This window comes from Pinus tabuliformis, chromosome 6 (assembly GCF_031772625.1).
Source record: "Pinus tabuliformis cultivar Carrire ecotype Pingquan chromosome 6, CPIR1, whole genome shotgun sequence".
NCBI classification, from domain to species: Eukaryota; Viridiplantae; Streptophyta; class Pinopsida; order Pinales; family Pinaceae; genus Pinus; species Pinus tabuliformis.
This window is the reverse complement of record NC_142292.1, coordinates 1646751391-1646758189: the sequence shown is the minus strand read 5'-3', so window position 1 is coordinate 1646758189 and position 6799 is coordinate 1646751391. Positions and strand designations below refer to the sequence as shown.

The window sequence follows — 6799 nt, the reverse complement described above, 5'->3', positions numbered from 1 at the left end:
TTTCACCTGTATGTATAGATGATTTTTGCATCAGACTTGAGCATGCGAACACCAAATGCTTCCATCACCTGCATACTCAATATAGATGAACACATCAAACCTTTCATTAATAATTTTACTCCAAATTCGAGGTAGATTAGACTACGATGAGTCATGGACCCACTATCTAGTAGGATTTACAAATAAGACAATTTCATAGCATCATCTCTGTTCTTTCCATATATGACCTGTGACCCTCAGTTTCCTCTGAATAATCAAACCATCATGACTGTCCCGGACTTTCTTATGGCTGTCGCAAATGCTTCTTGGTATTCCTTGCCAACACAGTTTTCGTCCATTTGCCCCCACGCCAAATTTTTTTGCTTCATTATCATCACCCATAAAGCGCAAAAAGGCCATATACACAAGAGCCATTCCAAGCTGGAATGTTTCAAAGTGCAGACAGAATTGTTGACCAAAACAGTTGAATACCGTCAGCATCCATGTTGCATTTTCCACCTCCTGAGGATTAGGTTTTACATATCGATGATTGAAGGTGCAGCCATTGTGCATGTCCACCTTGTGATCATTTCTCAAGTGAGTCACAAGCGCTGGAATGTCCCCAGTAACTGAGCATTCAGAATCTGCGTAAGGGCAACTGTAAGGCCTGAACATGCATTGTTGTTCATGCTTGAGCTTGCTATAATATGGGAATATGTCGTGACAACCAAGCTTTTGATGTCTGCAAGGAAGTTCCAGAGATTCTGCAACCTTTTCAAGAGCCAAACATCTTATATTCCCCAGTTCATGTCTGCTAGTGGGGCAACGGTTATGCACCCTCAACTTGCATAAGTTTTTACATGAGAAGATGAAACAGAATGCTCAGGTCAGTAAGGGACATAGTAACAAGAAGAATCAAAGTGACATTCATTTGGACCCATTGAATTGTTTTGTTCAGAGCCACTTTCGGGAAATGTATATGGCAGGACAGAGGCTCGGAGTTCTGAATTAGTTGAGGATGGCATGGGGTATAACATACAAGAATAAAATCTGCTTACGTATCCGTTGCTTTGCCTCTGGCAGATACAATCACATGGAAGAACTAATACACGAACAACCTTGTAAACCTTGATATCTTCAATCTTATCTGAAAGATCTGACATTAGACCTTTTAAGCAGATCAACCTCATCCACAGCAGTTGTAGCCCGTGTACAATAGGCATGATAGGATTTGGGCCTCCACTGAAAACTCGAACAAATCCCCAATTTCGTAGCATGCTACGAAATCACCTAAACAGGTAGCGCTGCGAAACTGCTAAAAAGAATTCATGCGCTGCGAAAACACCCTGTCTTTAAGCTAGGCTAAAAATTTTTAGCAACAGAATTTTCAGTGATAACACCACCATTGGATATGGATATGGATTCTTAGGATATTAGTATTCTTAGGAGTTCTTAAAAATATTTCCATTTTATATACTCTCTGTAGTTGTGGAAAATATTTCCATTTTTGTCTCTATATATACTATGGGTCTTTATGGTAATACTTTAAAATTATGTTTGTATCGATCTTTATGATGTTAAATATTTCATATTGTTTCCCCTAAAGATTTCTTATTTACATGTAAATGTGTCTCGATGTTATGCATTTCTGTTTGTTTGTATAATTATAATTTCTATGAGTTATGTTATACATGTTATTTGTATTGATTTTTGTCATTGATTATCAAATAATGTTATATGTTTATGTACAATTTAATATTTTCATTTATATTTTGATAGTATATAGTTCCAAATTTTTAGATGTACTTCCAATTCATATAATTCTTAGAGTATTGTGTCCCAATAGTATGGGTTTCGTTTTGATTCTAATATGATGCATGGAAATTGAGACTTTTTTGTTTAATCCATTTGGAAGAATTCATTTACGTTTTTTTCCATTTTGAAATATTTATTTTTGTTTTTAGCCATTTTGAAAAAGTCTTATACATTTTGATAAGTTTATATGGTTGGAAAAAAATAACATATACGCTTTTTATTTTTTTTTTACAATTTCCAAAAAAAAACTTGTGCCTTTTTCATTCTTTTTTGTTTGTTTATATTAGGTATTTGTTATGTTCAATGTTGATGATTCCATAATGAATATTTTATTATTCATTGTAGACATGTCATCTGAACGCACAAGCAAGCGTACAAGAAAACAAAATTTGTCACCAAAATCACATGAGAGGTCTATTGAAAGTCATCATTTATGGTATCAACAAAATAATGATGCCATAAATGAGCATAGGAGAGATACATATAATAGAAAATGATTTTATAATTCCTCGTAAGTATTGTACTATGGATGATATAATGGAAAGAACATTTCCTGTTGATAGTTCATTATCAAGATATGCTCCTCGTCAGCATAATCTTGTTGTTCGATGCTCTCCTGAAAATGTTCATAACATTGGTAAAACATCTTGCAATCGAGAAGAATGTCATATCGATAATGTGGATGCAAATGTCCACCCTAACCCTTATGTGTGTCCAATTGCATGTTTGATAGCCAAAGGTTGCAAAACATCCATGGTGGAGGTAATGATGACATTTTGTGTGATGATTTGGATGATAGTTTAGTTGGCCATTTGTTTGATAATTTGGAGCTAGTTGCTCAAAACATCAGATCTTCAAATCCTACTTCTCAAAGTAATATGGTCCCACTAAGAGAACCAATCATCCCTGATAGCATTTTGCATGGAACAATGGAGGTAACACAATGATATTTTTAATTTTCGCTGCAATAGTGGTTGTTTTATTACGTTCCTATATTTACAAAGTTTTGTTTGTTAAAATTATGTTATTTTATTCTCTTCGAATAGGATACAACTCGTTTTAATAAAGGACTAGAAATTAACTCCCAAAGTGTTCCATCTACTAATATGAGAAGTGAAGATGAAGCATGTCATAACCTTCTTGTGCATTCTCCTCGATGATCAAATTGCAATAATAATGTAAATTCTCAATGTTTTTGATTTGCTTTTCATTTTTAAAATTTCTAGTTTCTTGGACATTGAATTTTATGGCGTATTTTATTTTCTTTGAATAGGACACAAGTCATTTCAGTAGAGGAATACAAATTAACTTCGTAGATGTTCCATCTACTGATGTTATAAGTGAAGAGGAACCATATCACAACGTTCATCCACATCACTAAACAAATGTAAATGTTGAGTGCATTTGATATTTTTTCTCATTTTTTCATTTACAGTTGCTTGGAAATTGTATTTTGTAAACTTTTATGGAGAAACCATGATCTCATCTCATTAGGTTGGAGAATTGAAATCCAAAACATCAAATTGTAAAACTAATGTAGATGTTCAATGTATTTGATTTCTTTCCCATTTTTGAATTTTTCTTTGTTGGACATTTAGTTTTATAGCATATTTTATTTTTTTGAGGTAGGAGATAACTCATTTGAATAGAGGGATAGAAACTACATCCCAAAATCTTACATCCACTGATGTTAGAAGCCAAGAGCAACCATCTCATAACCCTCATCCACATCAAGACACAAATGTAAATTTTGAATGCATTTGATTCTTTTTCATTTCTTTCATTTATAATTAGTTGGAAATTAAATTTTAAAATCTTTTATGACAAAGAGACCTTTACATCCTCTCAGGTTTGCGAAATGCAGACCATAAATTTGGAAATACATTCTCATAGATCCATTCCACATGCTTCAAATTTGCGAAGGGAATCTCATGTTCCTGAAGATGAAGTACATGTTAGAAGAAATTTTACTCTTCCAAATGGTTTTCAACATGGTTCGACCAGTAGAGATCATATTCATTTTGATGAAAACATGATTGCAGTGCATAAAAGATTTGGAGCAAAGATATATAGCTTGTCAGTTTTCCAAATGTGCCACATTTTCCAAGAATCATATCCCGGAATCCATGTTGTGAGACATTCTAAAGGACCTGTTTTCAGACGATGTAAGAGTGAAAGAGGAGCCCATCATTTTTGATGACATAATAACATGGATCTAGGTGATCAACCTCATATTTTAAGAGTTCTTACTCAGGTTGAAGAAATGCTAATAGCACATGTGAATCCTATTTTTCAAGTGACAAATGCTTGAGGTGGGAAATATAAGTATAGTGGTCATACAATTAGCTTTGGTAAAGATATTTATACAATTGTAAAAAGTCTTCCCCGACATGTTGAAGATATTGACTTTCTAATTGTGAGGAGACATGCCACTCAGTATAAATATTATGAATGTTATGTCAAAAGATCTCGAGTGATGGTTGCATTGCTTTTCAAAATCCAACATGACCAATATTATAGAGATTTTATAATTGATTATGATTCAGTGAATGCTCTGCCTGAAAGATCAACAGATGTCACCTCTAGGCTTAAATTCGTTGATTTTGGTATTGAAGAATCTGAGACCAATGAAACTACTTATGAAGGGTTTCTTGCTGAGCATTTTCCCTCTCATCCTTCTTCTTTTGTTGCTCGGGTACCAAACGAATGAAGAGAAGTGGAAGAAATTAGAGCATTTCTTGATAATGTTGATTCTTCACATGTTCAAGACATGGATTGGCCGAGTACTATAACCTCTCCACCGAATGAATATAATACAAAGGGGTTATTAGATATGGCATTCCCAACATTGTTCCCCACTGGTGATGTTGATTGGTTGAAACCACATATTTCTAGTGTTGAACTTCATGAGTATGCATTTCATATTCTTAGGTACTATGATCAAAGATTTGGAAACCATCCTTGCTTTTGATATTACCTATTAAACATGATAATGCAGCATTCGAGCCAAGCAACTGCAACAATTTTTGCAAAGAAACATTTACATGATAACTCACCTACAACAATTGAAGAGTTGTGTCAGAAACTATTTTGAAGTACCAGATAATAAGTTGTCTAAGCATCTTATGTGGTTTGGTTCTTCTCTCAGAGGTACAAGGGCATACTGGACTAAGTGTCAATTTGAATTGATGGACATGATTACTCAGTTAGGGTTTCCATCTTTATTTTTTACTTTGAGTGTAGCTGATGCAAAGTGGCCAGAGTTGCATAACCTCATGCCCATACATTCACATTATCATTCTTCAAATGAGCATCGTATGAAAATTGAGAATGTTATCCAGTACCCTCTTATCGTTGCGAAATTTATGGACCACATATTCAATATTGTTTGAGAGGAAGTTATCCAAAAATATCTTAAAGCTAAAGACTTTTGGTACAGGTTTGTGTTGTTGAATTTTTTTCTATACTTTTTCAACTTTTATTATGATTATATTTATATTGTTTGTAGTAACTATATGATGCAAGAGCATTCAGCCCAACAATTTCATTCTATTCTAGTTAACTTAGGGGGTCTTGTGTTTCCAAGGAAGTTGGATTCCTATGTATGCAATTATTAATGTTTTGAGTGATTAGAATAGGAACTAATTAGATATTGTGAGGATATTTGTAAATGCTCTCGAATGTAGGAGAAAATGAATGATGATGAGTGATGACAAGAAAGTTGGAAATCAATTATAAGTCTTAGAGTAGAAAGTAGTGTCACGATTCGTGGAACTAGAGAGGATTCTTAGGGATAATTGGAGTTAAAAGTGGACTTAGAGGATATTCAAGATTTAGTTTAGCAGATTAAGGATCTGAGCTAGAATTGGTTAAAAAGAGCCTTTTGAATAAATGTAAGCCTAAAAGGCATAGTAAAGGACGTAGAGAGTTAGTCAGTCAGAGAGTTAGTCTGTGTAAATCTTTGTTTGTTAATACATATTACTCGATTATGAGTTTGTATGATGTGTATTGTGTAATTGAATTATAGATTGTGTGTGTGACTAGAGCAATTTTGCGTAACTTAGGTTGCAGGTGTGCAAAATCAGAGAAGCAGTAACAAAGAGGAGTGTTAGGGCTTTACATGCAGACAATACAGGAGGAAGTCATTAATGTTATAGAAAATATGAAGAAGGCATAAAAGCGCGAGGAGAGATCGAGATTAAAACAAGTGAAGAATGTAAGGCGAAGGAAAATACACAGGAAGAAAGTCGAATGAGCGATTACACAGTAAGAGCCAAAAGAACATATCAGTGCACAGGAATCGTTAGATTAGTCAGATCAACGAATGAGAGCAAGGGAGATAGACAACTAAGATTAAGTCATGTAAATGAAGTCAAGAAGATGAATGGTGGAGATTAAGCGATAACCCTTTGTTAAGCCAAGTTCTTTAAGTTTCGTATTGAGCACGTGGATGGTATTCGCAAGGCATAAGCAGTTTCTCGCGTGCCCTAAAGGTGGTAAGTAGTCTTTCAAAATTTCACGTGATTCCATTTAGCGACCGACATGTAGCACCCGTGGAGAGAGAAAACCACTTTTCTCATGTGCCCTCATTCTGATATCGGTCGTGCAAATATCTGCGCGAGATTGCACGATAACCGTTGGATCGAGCGGGATAGATCAACGGTGGAGATTGTTCGGGCTTGTTGGCGAGCGGATGACGCGATAGCCGTTGGATCAGATGAGACAGATCAATGGTGGGGATCAGCCAAGACTAATTAGTGAGTAGGTGACGTGATAACCGTCAGATCGAGGAATGAGATCGACGACAAGGATTAAACACGCTAAAGAGAGCATCGATATATGTGCAAAGATTTGAAGAAAGGTGGAAAGGTAAATGTCTAAGTGTGTTTTATGAGTTATTTCTATTATACGGGAATTATAATAGAAATAGGCAGAATTAATGTTTTATGGGTTAAGTTTGGGTTTTAACCAAAGTCTGAAGACCATGGTATGGTTGACATGCGTG

General features: G+C 34.9%; 1 pseudogene; it reads right to left on the bottom strand.

Annotated features, from left to right (window-relative positions):
* Positions 1-201: 201 nt before the first annotated feature.
* Positions 202-1142, bottom strand: LOC149265272 (E3 ubiquitin-protein ligase SINAT2 pseudogene; annotated as a pseudogene).
* Between the last annotated feature and the right edge of the window lie 5657 nt (positions 1143-6799).